General features: G+C 60.6%; 1 protein-coding gene across 1 annotated transcript in view; it reads right to left on the reverse strand.

The window, feature by feature from the left end:
* Positions 1 to 18,308, reverse strand: part of ZNF385C (zinc finger protein 385C) — a 43,170-nt gene that overhangs the window by 19,692 nt on the left and 5,170 nt on the right. The gene's annotated exons all lie outside the window — the stretch shown is intronic.

Below are 18,308 nucleotides of genomic sequence, written 5' to 3' on the forward strand. Positions count from 1 at the left end.
CTGAGGGCAGGCAGGGCTGTGTGACAGCCCCGGCACCGGGTGGGGGATCCCACCGAGCCCCGGTGTCACTGGCAGCTCTGGGTGTCAATGGTGGGACTGGCACACACGCCTGGAACTCCTCGGAATCACGGGGACACCCCAACACGCTCCCCATCACCCCAGACCCTCCAGTGCCGCGGCTGATGCTGGAACCAGCATTGAACCAAACGGCTGGAAACGAGCATTCAGCCCCCGAGGAGCAGCCCCCGCTGCCGACGGTGAGTGCCAGAGACCTGGAGCCGAAGGAGGATGAGCTGGAGGCCAGCTCAGAAACACGTGCCGGGGGGCTGCATGCACATGGGTGTGCTTTCCTTCATCCTTTGCTTGTCTCCGTCCCAGGAAACTGCCAAAGCCACACTGTGTCCCGTGGCCACGGGGCCATGCTCTGCTGCCAGCACCCAGCCCAGCCACGACCTGCTCCAGCCAGGGCTCCCGAGGCTGCAAAGCACTTACACACATGGATAAACCCGGCAGCTGAAGCATTTGAGCATCCACTGAACTCCCTCCCCATACTCGAGCCCCACTCAGCCCGATCCTCCTCATGTTCTTCCATGAACTGGATCGAAACCCCAAACGGAGCCCCGATAAAGGCAGTCTCAATGTTTCCTCTGCCGTTGCCAGCACCCGTCAGACGTTCCCCGGGGACACGGGCTCTGCCAGGGCTGGGATTGCGCCAGTGTCCCCGCTGTGCCCCCGCAAGGCTCGGGACTCGTCCCCGAAGCAGAGGAGGTGGCCATGGGAGCCACCAAGCAGCAGGGACGGCTCTGCCATCGTCGAGAGCCTCGCTCATGGTTGACGTGCCCAGCCTGCCCCGATGCCCGCACCAGGCAGGCGTCGAGCTCGCCGTGTCCTGGGTGACACCGGGACAATGCACAGCCCCTGGGGGGGGGTTCTTTCATCCCCTCCCTGTCACCGACCCCATTCACTCCCAGACCCATCCCCGCCTACACCCAGCCCCGGGACTCGCTCCAGCAAAAGCTGCTACCTTGGAAAGGGGAAAAATGAAAAAAAAAAAAAAAAGTGTTTTTAGTGTCTGGGGTGTGCGGGGCTGGGAAAGCTCAGGATGGAGCGGGGGGCACCATGGCACCGTGTACTGCACCCCCGCAGCGCTGCCGTGCACCAGCCCCAGGCACCCTTCACCGTGCACCTCGCTCCCCGGCCACGGGAAAAAGCCGCGCTGTGTTTCCTCGGGGACCTGGGAGGCGGCTCAGGAGTCGGGGTGACACTGCCGTACCCCCGCCACCCTGTGGCTCCCCCCGCCGGGGCAGCAGCTCTCCCTGCAGGGAAGTTTGGGCAGGATTTAATTGCCACTGCTCTGACCCTCACACCCGGGTGCGTCAGCCCTGGCTACCGGCCACTGGCCACCTATTGCCCGCCAGGGTGAGGGTGAGCAGAGCAGCATGCGAGCCCAGCACCCAGCCCTGCGTGCCCCCGGCCCGCACGCCCGCCCTCCCCCTACATACGTACCATTGAAAGGCTGCCATAAGCCTTGGGGTGAGGGGGCTTGCAAACTTCCCAGATTTTGGTTTTTAAATAGGAAAAAAAAAAATATCAAAAATCTAATTAAAAAACCAAACCCTGCCAAACAATGCAAAGCCAGTAAAAATAAATAAATAAAAAGGAAGGCGGTGGGGGGGAGGCAGGGAGCGGCAAGCACCCCCCGCCCCGGTGGCCCCCCTCAGCGTCCCACCGGCCCCGAGCGCGGCGGCTGCGGGAACAAAGCCTGCGGCTGCCGCCCGCGCTCACGGGAGCACGGGAGCAGCCATCTTGCGGCGAGGACTGTCTGGCTCCGCGGATGCTCCCGGCAGCCCACGGCGGCAGTGGCCACTAGTGGTGGCCGGGATCGGGGAAGGCCGCGTGGCGGTGGCCTGGCCATGGGGGTGGTGGCCACAGTGGCCAGGCGATGGGCTCTGGCCCCTGGGGAAGGGGAGCAGCCCTGTGGATGCTGCTGCCCCACAAGGACACCTTCCCCCACAGTGTGAGGAGAGCAGAGGCGATGGGCATCGGGTGTCCAGCTCCTGGCCACCTGGGACCACCAGCCCGGGTCCCTTGGCTGAGGGCTGAGCTGCAAAAGTGCCCATGTCCAGCCAGGATGGGTGTCTCGGGGCTCAGACAGAGCCCGGACCCCAGCGCCCCACAAGCTCCCATTCCTGCCCACGGGCACGAGCTGCTCCACCAAACAGGTCCGGACCCTCCGCAGGACTCGGACCGAGCTCCTGCCCCAACCCCATGTCGCTGCGCTCCTGGTCTGCACTGGGGGCCAGTGCTTGGACTGGACTGGCCCCCACGCCTGGCACCCAGCCCCTCCTGCTGGGGGTCCCAAACGAGCCCAGGGCTCCACTCATGCCAAAAACCCCTTTCTTTTAGCACTAAATGCAGGTGAGATTTAGACCCCCTCAACTTCTTCCAAAAATAGGATTTTATGCCACCTTTGCTTTCCCTCAAACAAGTCTCCTGAGGACACTAAAATCCCCAAAAGCACCAGTGTCCCATGGGAGCCCCCGCTGGGAACACCCCACCTGTTCCCCAGCCCCCAGCCAGGACACGGTGCCCGGGTGCCGGAGGATGCTCTCGGCCCCGACTCCCCCTGCTCCCAGTGCCGAGACCGGCCCCGACAAGGTCTGTGGCCCCTCGGTATGTGCCGGGATTAGGGGCTGCATTGTACCTGGCTCCGGCTGGCTCCGCACCAGGGAAGGGACGCGGCCCCCGGTGAATTCCTCTCTTTGGGCTCCTCCACATGTCCCGGGGCAAGAGGCTCTTCCTGCGCTGGGGACATTCCTGCCCGGCCACCTCAGCCCAGGGCTAATGCGAACAGGAGCTGGGTGAAACCAGAGACGGGCTCCCAGGGGTGAAAATATGCACTATTTATTCTTGTGCTAATGCAAGCGAGAAAAGAGGACTTAGCCTTTTTAATCAGTTTTCAGGCAGGAGGATGCCGCATCCCCGGGCTCGCTGCGTCCCGAGCAGGACTGCAAAGGTCACTGGTCCCGGTGGCCCCGCAGGCTGGGGCTGACGATCCCCACGGCCCTGGGACCCACCGGCAGGACTGGGGGTCCTGCTTTTCCCCCCATTCCCAAAGTGAGCAGACGGGTCTGACCCCGCGGGATGCTCCTGCCCCACACCATCAGGAGAGCCACCGAGCCTGGAGCAGAGGAACAGGGAGCCCCACGGAGCCCCAGGCAAAGTCCTGGAAAACAGGTGAATTTGGCAAAAGCACTCACTGCCCACCCTCCCCTCCGCTGTCACCAGCGCCACACACACTCGTGGGACCAGGCTGAAACACCGCACGTGAAACAGCCTTTTAATGGCCCTTTTTTTTTTCCCTTTCCTCCATAAAGTCACATTTCTGTTGGAAGCCTCCAGCTCTAACCTGGATGTTGGGCAGTGTTTGCAGGATGTCCCCGACCCTCGCGAGCATTTGTGTCCCTGCAGGATGTCAGATGCCCTTCCTAAAGGAGCTGAAATGGAAATATTTCCCTTTACCCCTGTGCAGCAGCAGCAGAAGCCTTGGTTTGATGCGATCGTTGCTATTTCCCCCCCCCGGGACATGCCTCGAGCGCCCGGGGGCAGGTGCCGTGTCTGCACGAGCACATTCATCATCAGCGGGGCACGAGGGCGGCCGCTGCCCCGTGAGCCACACTTTCCACTGGAGCCCGCGCCTTCCACGGCCCCACCAGACCCGAGGGACATCGCTCCCACCGGGGACGCCGAGGGACAGACCCTGCCAGCTTCACCCCCGTGCCCGGGGACTGGGTTTCCCTGAGGGTTTTTCACCGCATCGACACGAAGCTGAAGAGAACAGCCTGGAAACCCAGCCACGTTATCCCAAAAGATATTAAATCCCTGAGTCCAAACAATTTGATGAGGTTTTGTTTTCCTGCTCGGCTTTAAGCCGGGCTCTGGGCAACGACTCAGGCTTTTCAGGGAAGCAGAGCTGCTGGTGCTGCCGAAGCCGCTGACCCCTGGCCAGAGACCCCCAGCCCCTCGCAGCCCACCCTGCCGTGCCGGTCTCTCCCAGCTGCCCCCTCCCCTCCATCGCATGGGGATGAGGTGGGGGCACCCCGGCTCCGCACAGGGAGGATTTTGGGGGGAGAGAAGGCACACGCTGCCCTGCAGGTCCCCGCTCCCCACAAAGCCCCATCTGCAACAGGCCCCCAAATGAACCGGGGGCCGGGAGCAGTGGGGGGATGCCCAGGGGGTGGGTGATGCACAGGGGCAGCCCGAGCCCCACCGCCGGGCTTTGTCCCCCACTGCTGCCACCGCATCCCTCGCACCCAAAGATGGTGACAGCTCCATTTCCTCTCAGCCGTGTGTGGCGGAGGACGGGGGCTGCGAGGAGCCGCCTCTGGTGTAGGAGAGAGCCGTCCCCCCGCGCCGCAGACAGCACTCAGCACCCTGTCAGCTCAGACAAATTAAAAATACCTCCGCAGCCCCCCGGGGCTGTTTCCCGGCCAGATCGGGCAGCGCTGGCTCATCCCGTGGGATCTGCTGTTTGGCAGCGTCGCTGTACAGAGACCGGGGGGGTCACGGGGAGGAGCAGGTACCCTGGCTTGGGGAAGGGGATGGGGCGCATCCTGGGGGACCCCAATATTTCCCTGCTGCATCCCAGCTCTCCCCAGGTGCTGGGGGGGTTGTTCCTTGCTGCTGGGGGCCTTCCAGCACCGCTGCGGGCACAGGGGCTCGCTCAGGTCCTTGTGAAGGGACCTAGGTGGGCAGTGGGACACGGAGAGGCGACCATGGGGTGCTGCTGGAGGAAGAAGCCCCCCAAGTGGCTGGCACGGGGAGCCCCAGCCCCCCCAGCTCGCAGGAGGCTGCATCCCTCCCCTGCGCAGCCTCCTTGCAACCTTTTGCTGCGTGACTTGAGCTGGCAGGGAACGAGCCTTGAAATAAACTCAGATGACATCCCTGCAAACTCCGGGGCATGGCCACGGACAGGATTATTCATCTGGGCTGGGGAAGGGGGGGGGCGGGCAGTGCTCATTTCTCCCCCGCCAGCGACCCCAGCTCCAGGCTAAGGCTGCTCCCATCAGACGGGGCCGGTTCCCGCTCCGCCACAGAGCAGCTGAGAAGGGCAAAGCCCTTGCGGCGACGAGCAGGAGCAGGGACAGGGTGATCTCCCACCCTGGGATCCCTCTCGGCTGATGCCCCTGGTCCCTGAGAGGCAGCGCGGTCGCATCCAGCTCCCGGGAGCCGCAGGGAGCGATAACCCTGCCCAACTGGTGAAATAAATGCTTTCTGGGGGGCAAAACTGGACGCAGGTCTTGCTCTATCGAGCCTCTTTTCCTCCCCATGGCCACAAGCATCAAGCCTGCCTCCCCTTGGATTTTAATTCCCAGCGATGCCCCCCTTGCAGAGCCCCCGTCCAGCCCCCCCTTGGCTCAGCATCCCAGCCCAGCCCCCGCTGATCCCCCCGACAGGTACCGAGGAGCTCGGGAAGGAGCAGGGCTAATCCTGACCCGGGGTGGCAAGTGTTAAACGCCGACCCGGGCTCCGCTCCCCAAATTCCTGCCCTCCCCCCTCCCCACCATCACCTTCTCCTGGGGGGGGCAGGGTCCTTCTGAAACACGGGGAGCCTGCGGGGGGAGACCGGAGCCCCAGATTAGTTCAGCCTTTATTCTGGGCATCATTTAAATCATAAAAATTACAGCCGAGTCCAATTCATTACGGCCAGGGAGCGACTGACAGAAATGAAAGGGAAAAAAGATACTCAAATTGATGCTTTCTCACCGTTCCAGTGAAATAACCAATTTGGAACAAATTAAGGGGCTCCCGTCTCTCCCAGCCTTTTCAATTGCCTCTGAGCCAACGCACATTTTTCATAGTGCAGCATTTCCTCCATTAGCAGTGAAAATTAATGATTTCTATTATTGAAGCACCTGAAGGCAGGTGCCTCCCTCGCACACCGGGGCTGGGCTGGCCCTTGCCGGCCCTGAGGGGACAGATGGGCTCGGAAAGGATAAGTGACATGGCTGGGGCCACCCAGCAGGTCAGTGGCAGAGCCAGGCTCGGGGCTGGTGGCTGTCCCCTCCCAGCGGTGCCAGAGGGATGCACGCAGACCACCACGGTGAGGCCCAAACTACCCCGTGTGACAGTGTCACGGCTCCCCCCGATGTCCCCCCAGCAGTGAAACCACACGAGGCTTCAGCCAGTCCCTCCCAGTGCTGCTTGGGGGAGTGAGGGGGAATCACCCCACTTGTGGGGGGTCCCGCCAGCTCAGATCACAGGGGCACAAGTCACTGGGGGCTGAGACTTTCAAACCCCAATCCATCTCCGTTTCCCCCTCCCCCAAGCTTTAGAAAGGTCACAGCCCTTTGCCTCCCCCCCCCCCGCCAGCTTTGTGACCCCATTGCTGTTCCTGGGAGCCCCGAGCACAGCGCCCGTCCCGCCGGCAGCTGCCCCGGGGCCAGCCTGGCCATGCCTGGGGTTTGGAAGCAGACACACATCTGTCATTATTTTTTAATTAGATTTTTATTCCCTACTGCTAGTATTTCACTGTAATTTCCGCCACTCCTACCCAGGCCGCGCTAATATAATCACTTCGGAGAAGAGTGGGAACAGGCAGCCCACTCCTTCCAGCATCACGCTCAGAAAAGGGAAAAAAAAGCGATCTGTGAAATGCCCAGGCCCTGGAGTCATCACCAGCCCCAGGACATCAGGCGGGTGCTGGAATGGGCCATCAAAGCCCCGGTGCCGGCAGCGCAGCCGCCACCAGCCTGCGGGAAGCATCATCCCCACAGAAACTTCAAAAAACTCCACGTTTGCTCAAAATACCTGTTAGGAACCCGGCGCTCCCACCAGGAGAGGGAGAAATAAAAACGGTCTAAAAAAATTTGTGAATTATACCCTCGGCTTGATGCTGGAAACGCAGTGATATTTTCTAGCCCACATCAGACTGGAGGTCAAGATTAGATGACAGTTTGGTCTAAAAATACTCAGAAGGGAAGGCTGAGGCTGTCGGAGGAGCTCAGAGTCCCCGTGCCCCCCCCCGGGGGTGTCGCTCACAGTTGAAAGCAGGGGACAGATGTTTTCCCCAGGCCATTTCTCAGAGCAAGCTCCTGGCAATAAAAACAACTGCTGCATTTACAGGGAAATTCACCCAAAACAACCTTAGGGAAAGCTCAGTCCCACCATCTGATGAAGGAGCCCCAAAGCCAGACCCAGGTTTGAGGGAGGTCAGGCTCCCGTCCCCCTTAACCCCCCCAGCCATGGAGAGGGCAGGAAGCCTCATTAAGCAGCCAATTAACAACAGCAAACTCACAGCATCAGGACCCACGCGTGGTCCCACCCTGTGCAGAGGCACGGAGTGAAGCCGGGTGACCCCGAGTTCCCACTGTTTTTTGACGGGGTGTTTAGAACACGGGGGGGGCAGAGGATGTTTAACCCTCGCAGGGAACAGCCACCGCCTCTCCCTACCCTGAGCACCATGACCCTGCGCCTGCTCCGGCCCTGGCACGGAGATCGCCCACGAGCCCCCGGCACCACGGGCTCAAAATGGAAGCTTTAGTGGCTTTACAACATTTCCTACATATTTGAGAGCACAAGGCCAAAAGCAAGCTTGGGGGTTTTTTTTCTTAGTTTTTTTTTTTAACCTGCTTTGCCTAACAAGTATTCCAGATAAACACCCTGAGTAGCATTACACGCTCCAGAGATGCAGGGGAAGACAGCTCGCAGGGAAAAGACCGTGTTTCAAACTATCAGAAAAATTGAAGTGATCCCCAGGAGACGGGAATGGGGATGGGGGGGGCTGCTGTTCCAGCATCGCCAGCGCCTGGAGGAGCCCTGTCAGAGGTGCCAGTTCAATAACGTCCGTGTCTCCCCAGCCACTCCGGCAGCAGCAAGCACCCGCCTGCGATACCGCATGTAGACACGCACACACACGTATGTGCACGCCGCACACGTGTGTACACACATGGAGAGAACCAGCACCACTGCCCGCAGGGACCCGCCGGACCCCCACCCCTGCCCAGCACAGGCAGCCGGGGGCGATGCTCCGTCCCCAGGAGCCTGATGGAAAGTTAATGCCGATAATAACAAAAGCACCGAAATCACCAGCCCCGAATCTGCGCCTGGAAGGGGTCCGGGGGCAGCGGTCACGCTCCATTTGCCACCGCGGCTCCACTCCACGAGCCCCAGAGAGCCGAAGCCAGAGCAAAGCACCCCCAGCACCCCCCCGCCAGCTTTCCCCAGCCTTTCCTGCAAAGGTCGTCCTCCCCCCCAAGCCTTATTTCACACAAAAAGCATCAAACGTTCGCCTCGCAAGTGCAGCAGAAACACAAGTCGGAGCTGACCCCCAAACGAAGAGCAAGGGCAAAATAGAGCCCTGTCAGCGCGCGACCTGTTTCTTCCTCTTTTTGCAGCCCTGGGAAAAATCAATAAGATGCAGTGAATCAAACTCAGCTTGAATCCCGTAAGTAATTAGGATTAGCAGGCTGGGAGCCGAAGAAACAGGCTGCGTGTATGCCTGGGCTGGGAGGGACCATTTTGTGGGTGTACGGTACACGGCTTCCTTCACGCAAAGAAAAAGAACAGCTCTTTACATGGGTTTTCGGGCAGGATGAGAACAGGGAATGGAAATGACCTGAATTGCTCAGAGAGAAGAAAACCAGATGAGGACAATTTAGCCCGCTGAAGCCCTGATGGGAGCAGGATGGGGACCCCACAGGTGAATCAATATTTGTGTTTGATGCCGAGTCTGTTACCAGCCCCTCGCTCCCGAGCGCTCCTTAAGCACCGCACGTTTCTGGAGCTCTTTGCTGGCAGTAAATAATCCATCGCAATTTTTCAGTATTAAGAGTTAAGTCCGTGGTCAAAATTGCAACGGGGACAAAAGCCACCCCCCTCCCCATAAGCTTCGCAGAGCTACCCACAAAATAAGAAACGATTAGATATGTTTTTCTCCGTAAAGAACAACTCGTACCTTGATTTATTTCCATTTTCTCAAGCTCAAGCCACCCGGCAAGCGCCGCTGCCGGCAGAACGCTTCAACCGGCTCCGTGAGGGCAGGACCGTCCCCGGGCCAGCGGCAGCGCCCGGGTCCTCGCCCCCCAGCCCCGCCGGGCCCCCCCGGCCCCGCCGGACCCCCTTCCCATCGCCAGTGCCACCGCCGCGGCCACACCGGCCGAGACCCGGCCCCCGCCGGGGGCTGCGCGCACCGCGGGGCCGCCGCGACCCCGGCCCGGGCGGGAGCTGCGAGCGGGTCCGGTGCCGGGGAGCAGGAGACGATGGGGGGGGGGGGGGGCGGGGGGGGACGATGGGGCTGAGCACCCCCCGGCCGGCAGCTCCCGCGGGGGAGGGAAAGTTGCGTTTCACCCACCTAGAAGCATTTTGGATCCGGCTGCCTCGGCTCGGCGCTGCTGGTGCCTCCCGCTCGCCCGGCTGGGCTGCGGGGAGGGAGGGAGGGGAGGGCAGGGAGAGAGGGGAGGGAGGGCAAAGAGGGGAGGGCGGGCTCGCCTGCGGCCCCCGCTCCGCCGCGCACCCCCTAATTAACAGCCTGATGCCGCCGGGGGGTGCGAGCCCCTCGCCCGCGCGTCCGGCCCCACCGCGGCCCCCCGGCAGAGCCCTTTTCTCCCCCAGCCGAGCGCGGAGAGAACCCGGGGCTCCCCAAGCAAAGAAACTTTGAGCGGGGAGGAGGGACCCCACGGCTGGCTTCATCTGCACCCCCCAGAGCTGAGTGCCTGGGACCCCCCCCTCCGAGGGGGCTGCTTTGGGGTGGCCGTGGTCGGGCAGCACCTGCAGAGATGTCCCTGTGCTGGGTCTCCACCGCGGGGTTTGCTCAGGGAGGGGACACAGTGGCCACAGCTCCTCCCCAGCCCCCCTTGGGTAACGCTCCCCAAACTCCCCCGTGTGCAGGGACACACGCACACACTGGTGGGATGTGGCTGGGCCGACCGCCCCCCTCAACTGTGTGAGCCTCCTTTCCCCGGGACGCTGAGCACGTCCTGCACACGCCAGCCACGCATCCCCCTCCGGTCACCGGTGCGTCCTTCGGCTTTCGGGGTTCACCAGCGAGACAGCGGCGCCTGCCCCAGCGCAGCAGCATGAACTCACCATCGCTGCTTCCACCACACACACGGGAGAGGTCCAGCCTCCCATCCCACCCTGGAGCACCCATCCGTGTGGCCCCATGGGGACAGGGGGAGCCCCATGTCCCTGCCCCGCTCTGCCCCGGCCCTGGCTGTTGGAAAAGCACAGGGTCCAGTCCGGGCACCACATCACCTTGTGGGGTGACACGGGTGGACGTGGGCAGCCTGTCCCAGCCCCCCCTGACCGGGGTCTTGTGTCAGCCCTGCAGCCCAGGGTTTGCTGCCCTCCCCATCGTATTTGTTAGCAAACACTGAGGCGGTTGGACTCAGCACCTTCTCAGGGCTGAATTTTTGGCCTCCAGAGCATCTCGGGAGGGGAGGTTCATGACTTGATGGTGTGGTGCCTTTTAAAGAGGGAAATGATGAAAAAGCTGCTTGTGAAAACAGGAAACAATCATCTCCCTCCCGAAATGGAGACGAGAACAAGGAGGGATTTAAATACTTCCCTCCAGTCAAACAATTCAAAGAGTTGGGCAGGAGCCCCTCTCCTCCAGCCGCCAGCAGAGCCAAAACGAAGAAGGAAACCAAGAGATGCAAATTCCCTTCCCAGGTGCTGCAGCCAAAGCAGGCACTTTCAGGGTAAATTGTAGCACTTTGGTGCTCTGAAAAGTACCCAAAGTTGTCAGAGCCCCCCCTCCCCCAACGCTGCTGCCGGGGCCAGGGCATCCCACGAGTCCTTCTCCTGCACCCACCCAGGCTTGGCTGGCACCGGGGCAGGGCCGATGCCCCGGGTACAAGTGCCCCCGGTGTGAGGTATTGCTTTCGGGGTCGTTAGCGGCAGCAAGTTTAGCCCGGGCGCTCGCTAATCTGGGATTGACAGCTGGGCCCGCGCCGCCTGTTACCAGCCTCCCGGCAGGCTATTTAAACCCCATATTAATTTATTTAATGTCATCAGCAGTTTGGTGTTACGGCAAGCGAGTGTCGAGCAGCGGGGGGCGCGGAGATGTAAAGACCGGGAGGAGCGGGGGGCTGACAACCGGCCGGGGGCTGCTCTCCTTTCTCCTGGGGTCACCACAAGCCGTGGTCAAGTTGGGCATCTCCCGACCTCCAAGCCCTGCCGGCAGGGACTGGGCCAGGCCAGCGGCCAGCCCTGAACCCCCCACTCCATCATCCACCCACCCTCCCCCCAAGCCCTGAGCAGCCCCCTGAGCTCCACACAGGAACTTCACCAATAAATAACCCCCCCGGCTCCGGCTGGTGCCCCGTTTATCCCCGTGGGGCAGCAGGTCCCGGCTGCCATCACGCTGCTGAGAGGGGTCGAGCCAGCGTGACACGTAGGGGTGGGAGCGGAACGGCAGCCCGGGACGGGGTGTTTGGTGGCCGAGCCTTTGAGGCCATCTGGAGCAGAGGCTAATTACAGGTACTGATTACAGAGCCCGGCCATTAACGCCTCCTGCCCACCGCAGCGGATCACCGGAATTTCCCAGCGACGCAGCGTGGATCCGGCCGGGACATAACTTGCTATATTTGTACGTGGACCCCATGCTGGCCCACGGCAGCGGCACAAACCCCCCCACCCTCCCAGGGGCATCGCCAGCCACCCCCTACCCAGGGGGGCAAAGCCCACGGCCGCTTCTCCCCACAGTGTCCCCTGCGGGACGGGGCTGCTGCTGCCGAGCATCCTCTCCGGCACCTGCTGCTGCGAAGGGCACCCAGGGGCCATGACAACCAGCTTTACCATCCCCACACAAACCGTGGGTGGCACTAAAAAAATAATATCAAAGCCACCGGGCATCGTTGTGTCAGATGCCACACACTCCCCCGCGGTCACGGCTCTTCGACACGGGCTGTAGCCCAACGCAGGGCCCTGGTGGCAGTGCATTACGGAGGAAACCAGGAGTTTCTCTGCAAAGGGGTCTGCCCGCCCCGGCACGGCCGCAGCCCCCCGCACTAGCCCCCCGCACTCCTCGGCCGGCAGCTAGTGGCTCACATCCCGGGAGAGGCAAGTCCCGAACATGCCATCAGAGGGGGAGCGCCCGCCTGCGCCCGCCGGAGAGCTGGGCTTGCTCGGGCAAGTCTGCCCAGGCCCATCCTGCAGCCCAGGAGCTGGCGCTCGGAGGGGACGGGAGGTGGGAAGTGTTCTCTGGAAGCAGAGCGGGTCCAGCTGCGACCCATCGGGACCAGTTTGGACAGGGGCTGTCCCTAAGGCCACCAGTTCCCTGGGCTCTTTGTGAGGACAGACCCAGGAACCACCACAGAGCGATTACTCTGAAACCTAATGAGGGCAGCGTTAAAGTCCTTGCTGGATGAGAGACCGGGACCAGCTCTCCCTGGGCCTTACACTCCAAAAGCCACCTGGCAAATAGTGACCAGAATCAGGCAACGAACACATCAATAAACGAGAAGGGAAAGAGAGGGATAAAAACCAGCAGGAAGCGCTCCCCCCCCTCCACTCCCCCCCAGCCAGGTCTGCCCAGAGCCTTTCTGGCTGACTTTGTTCAGCGAGGATTTAGGGTATAATTTGGGGGTGAAAGATGCCAGATAGGATCAGGAGCGATACACCTGGAGGACGCTATCGGTTTTCTCCCGTGCTGTAACGTGAGCCCCGGCTGAAGCAGGGGGGCTCGGCCCCCCCAGGCCAGGCGGGCGCTGACCTTTCCACTCCCAGTTTGCTCAGGATTAAGATAACATTTTAAGGGCTGAATCCTCCCCCCAGGGGGTTCACGCACAAAGAAGATGAGGTTTGCGGCTTGTGACCCCCCCACAAATAAACAGGGACCCGGTGAAAACGCCAAGTCCCCGCGCAGGTTCCCACCCCGATGGGATCAGGGCATCCCGACTTTTTTAATTAATTCTTCCTGAAGATTTCTGTTGCGCATCGAAAAAGAGCAAAGCGAGCCAGGGGAGCTAACGATGCATTTGTCTGTGTGTGGGGGGGTGACTCGCAGCACTGGCCATTCCCCGGGGGGGGGACACACACACTGCCCACCGCTGCCAGGACCCCCTCCCACCCCTGCCACAGGGGGCTGCAGCCAGGGTGCGGGGGTTTAACTTCTGGTTTCCCCCCGAAGGGAAGGTCCGGTCTCATCCCGTTGCTGAGAACCACGAAAACAGGCAAACGCCTCGGCTTTTCCTCTCCAGGCTACTTTAATCTTCCCCGTTTCAGGAGCAGGGAACAATATTGTCCTTTCATTAATCCCAGCTCCTCTGCGATGTCTCAGCTTCAAACCCAGATGGAAACCATGCCATTGAGGGCCTTTTCATTGCAGGGCAAGGCGTTAAAACATTATTTTCCCCTCATTTTAGTGAGGATCCACCTCAAAAAAGCAGCTTAAAATTGCTCGAATGTGCGTTCACAAAATCCTCACCCTTTAGCAACAAGGCCATGATAGCTGCTGCCTGGGTGCCACCGCGGAGGATGCCCACTGGGTCCCCGGGTCTGGGGACGTTAAATAGGGGCTACTCCATCCATTGTCCCCTCCGCGAGGTGCTGGGGCCCCCCCGTGCCCCCGGCTGGTCGCCCGCGAGGGGCCTCAAGGACGAGCAAGTGCTTGAAGTCAGGAACCGCCGCGGGCAGGGCGGCCGCCTCCCGCCTTAATCATCTTTCACAGGGAGATGTCTAATTACGAAGGCATCCAGGACAGGTCTGCAAAGAGGGTGGAGAAACTGGATGACCTAAAAATATTTAATTATCAGGAAAGGGGATGGAAATTACACCTGTAAATAGTTTCACAGAGAGAGTGTAACATTTTCCATCTAATTTGGGAGGGCCCGCCTGGAAGAAAGAGGGCAGAGGATTTCACCTGCAGCCGCACTTCGGCGCGGGAAGAAACCCTCCGCGCCCCCCGCTCACAGCCCCCGCTGCTTTGTCTGAAACCCCCAGCTCGGCCACCGCTGCCGGGACCCCTGGAGCCCACCCCGGCACGAGGGCGCCCGGGGCTGTCAGCGTGGAGCCCACCCAGCACCTGACCTCCGAAAACTGGCATCGACAGCTTGGAAATATCGGGAAGAGGTTTTGTGGCGTGAGGGGTATGAGCCGGGAGCAGCCTGTGGGGACACGAACCCCACGCTATCCCTGAGCCACCATTGGCTACCGTGCCACAAGCACATCTGCCACCGTGGCCCCCTCGGCCGGGTCTCCAGCCCCACGGAGCCCCAGCAGCATCCGACACGGCCCAGCATCGCCATCCCCCTCCCCTGGCCCAGGGCTGCCCCCCATGGCCCCTGCCTTCCTCCTCCCTCCTCATCCTCCTGGCGGGAGGGTGAAATGACTTTGCCATCCCCCAGCCCCGCGCTGATTCCCGGCGGGGGTCACAGGGGTCCTGAGCCCCCACGTGGGCTCAGCTGGGGGTTGGCATGGCAACCAGCTACCCAAAATCTTCTCAGTGCTTAATCAGCCGGGGGGTGACGCTGACCCCAGTTTGGCCCACGAGGTCCCCCTCAGCTCTGTGCCCCTTGGGGGGGCTCCCAGGGACCCACCACTGCCGGGGACACGTCTGTGTGGCAGAACCATGGGGACGGGGACACGCTCCAGAGGCAGGGGCAAATCAAGCCAAGACAACGCTGACGTGGCAACGACAACATCAATGAAACTATTACTCATAGATCCAGGGCTGTAGAAAATACCAAAGGTGACCCCGAGCAGCAACGTCTGCGAGTTTCCAAAAAGCAGCAACAACTCGGAGGAACAAGGAGGAAGGGAACGTGATTTAGGGCCATTGTGGAACGGCTGCAGTTAAACGCGGTTCTGCCCCGACAGACCACGAGCTCTCCTGCGCTGGAAGCCAGCGGTGGCTGCAGCCCTGGGAGGAGCCGCGGGAAAAAGGCCACGGGTCCTTGTGCTGGAGGGACATACAACCATCCCAGGGCACACACTGATCCCCCGTGGCCACCCCACCTGGCACGCACGGGCTCAGCAAAATGTGCCGCGGCAGCACCGGGCACAGCCGGAGGGATGGTCTCCAGCAGCAGGACACAGCGATGCCTCACCAGGTTCCCTGCGTGGCCACAGAGCATCACGGACCCCGCGTCCCCCCAAGCCTGACACAGCCAAAAAGGGGGTGCAGCCATCAGGGTCAGACTGAGGGACCCGAGCCCCCCAGCCACAGCTCGGCCCCCCCAGCCCCTCGCTCCCCTCCTGGGCACAGACCCCTCCGCTGGGGCTCAGGCTCTTGCCATTTCTCAAATGGCCAGGATCGGGTTTTCTCCCTCTGCCCAGCCGCGCCGCGACACCGAGGGGTTATAAAAAGGAGAGATCAATCTGGGAAAGACGGCATAAAGCATGACGAGGGAAGATCATCTCTTCACAGAAAATTTTATATTGCTTACGACTTACTGTCTGTGAACATAAAACAGTTTAACCAGCCGGCCCTAAATCACAGTGACAGCTTTACACTACCCACAAACCTCTGCTCGCGCTCACCCAGCTCAGTCCTACCCACCTCCCCTCCACATTGCCTTTATTTTTTATTTTTTTTAAACGCTTGCTCCCCCCCTTTTCTCCGGGAGAGCAGCACACGCGTGTGCACACGCGTGCACAGACGCAGCCGGGGCGCAGCGGACACCGTGAGGGACGAGCTGCGTCCTCAGCCCCACTGGCCATCCAGACCCCGGACAAGTCACGTCCCTGTCGCTGTCACCGTGCCCCGGTCCCCCCCATCTGCTCAGCCCTGGGGCTCTCCGGGACGGCGCCTTGGGAGCGTGGGCCACGCAGCCCTCGCATGCACAGCCCAGTGTGACCTCTTTTATCCGGCACCTCTGATCCCCAGTGACAGCAGCCGGCGCGGGAGTGGGATGCAGCGGGATGCAGCGGATGCTTTGCCCCCCTCCCACACCAGAGCGGGCCAGTGGTTGTCCCCATCCCCGGGAACAGCAGAGTCCCCCCCCACGGTCACATCCCACAGGGCCACCAAGGTCCTGCGTGTCCTCATCTCTCCCTGGGGACACTTATGGCTGCGCAGCCGAGCCCTCTCCAGCAGGACACGGCCGGCTCCGATGCCTGACCCTGGAGCAGCCTGGCCTGGACCCAGCACCCCCCGTCCCTCCCCGGGGGACCTTGGCCCCGGGAAAGGCCCCACCGGGCTCGGTGCTCATTTGGGACAGTGATCGGCGGCCGCTAACGAGCTGAGACACGCTCATGGTTGGCTGCCGCTTTCACCATTTTTTCTCCCACTTAAAATAAATCCCAGGCTTTCCTCTCCCAAATCTGCTGAGCTGAAGCTACACAGGAATCTGTGAAATATTCCACGGCTGCGTGTTCCCTGTTGCTCTTAATCCACTTCTAATTAAGATCACGTGTGACGCATCCCTGAGCTAAGTAGCTATAAAATGCTATTGTTGCAACTTGATAGCAAACCAAATGGAAGAAAATTACAGCAAAATCCAAGATTAAGGAGAGCTGGCTCACAAAATACAGGGCTTAAAAATAACACGGGGCAATTTCCTCCTGATTTGGGGAAAAAAAAAATCGCCACTGCCAGCAGCATCCTCCGTGCCCAGCCTCTGCCTCCCCGGCTCTGACATCCCGGCAGCACCCAGTGCAAAGCACCCCGACGTCTGCACCCTCCTCGCCCCCTGCCATCACCCTGCGGGTCCCCTGAGACCCCCCCATTTCCCCTCAATGCACTGAGAAAGCGCAGCTCATCCCGCTCCTCCCCAAACCCCCCACGGTCGCTGACCCCCAGGGCCCAGGCACCCGGCTGCCACCCCAAAATTATACTTAATATATATCAGCTTAGTTTGTCATCTTTTGATTTGGTCTCTAATTTTTATTTTATTTTTAAGGCAAACCCCTCCCGCGGATGCAGCAGAGCATCGGGGGTCTCCAACCTCCTCCTCGCTCTGAGCACCACACAACAGCAAAGCCAAGTCAAGCCCAGTAGCCTCTCTGCATCGTTTTTTGGCTGAGGGTTTTAAAATTTAAGGATCATTTTAGAATAAGTGTGTCAGGGAAAAAAATATCCCTGAAGCCTCTGGGCAGAAATGAGGGCGCCGAGCGGAGGGGCAGCGCCCTGACGGGGAAGGCACTGCCTCAAGAAAATCCTTCCAGCAAAAGTTAACAGCTAATCAATTTATTTTTTTATTTGAAGTTACCAACTCAATAAAATCAGAGATTAATTATGATACAGTTATTAATCCATGATAAGCTGAATAGCTGGGCTTTTCAGAGGGAGAGCAAGTTAATGGGGTATTTTCAGAGGATTTAAAAAGGGAGCAGTTCTCTCCAGATTAATGGGCCGGCACGAGGCTGATGTGCCGGGAGGAGGGTTTGGGCTCGCACGGAGCCCACGGGCCCTTTTCCCCACGTGAAATGGCTTTTTGGGTATCAAAATGGCTTTTTCAGTATAACAGGCTCATTCAGCGGAACGGAGCTTTTCTGCCAGTTCCCGGCGAGGGAGTAAATCTCTTCCCCCCTCGCCCCCCAGAGCTGGGCTGGGGCAGGGCGGCTGCTCCCCCCAAGTCGCTGCCCCCAGGAGCCCCGAAGGACATCTCCGCGCCCCAACAGGGAAGGGCGAATCCTGGGAATGAGCAGAGGGAAGGAAAATGGACAATTACACAACCGCGCTTCTTCAAATGACACTTGATCCCAGCAAACATCTTTAAGACGTGAAAAAACGTTAAATTTCCCCCACTGAGATTCCAGGTTATTCAAATCTCATCTGAAAAGCTATTTTTAATCATCTTTGCTCGCAGCTGAAGGGAGCAGCCGAGGCCAACCGAGCAGGACTCCGTCTGCTTGTCCTTCGCTAAACGCCCGCTGAACGTACAGGAGCTGAAAACAGGGACCCCCCCACCGTTTGGCTTTGAGGTTATCAGTCGCCGCACGGGCAGACACCACACGGTCACAGCTGGATATTAAAGACGCTTTAACACAGGGGGTGGGTGAGGGTCTGCTCATCGGAGGTTCAGGGGGGCACGATGCGCTGCCTCCGTGTCCCCGGTTGGCAGGGGCTGAGACCCCCACGCCCGCCCTTCCCCACCCGCCGTTGCCCCGTCACCTTCCCAACTGCTCGTTTTTCCCCCCGATATTTATAACTGATCCCGACAGCCGAGGTTACGCTCAGGGGCCCGCCTGGCCGTGCTGGGCAAACAGCTCCCGACCCTGCGCTCTCCCTGCCAAATTTCTCAAAAAAGACCCAAAAGCAGGAGAGCAGCAAAACCACCGCAAGAATTCAGGAGGAAGCCAGAAAAGCCACCTTTCCCCGCCGTGGCATCGCCGCTGCGGCTCCCGGCAGGCTGCCCAGGCTG

The sequence above is a fragment of the Numenius arquata genome, chromosome 23, assembly GCF_964106895.1.
Source record: "Numenius arquata chromosome 23, bNumArq3.hap1.1, whole genome shotgun sequence".
Lineage (NCBI taxonomy): Eukaryota > Metazoa > Chordata > Aves > Charadriiformes > Scolopacidae > Numenius > Numenius arquata.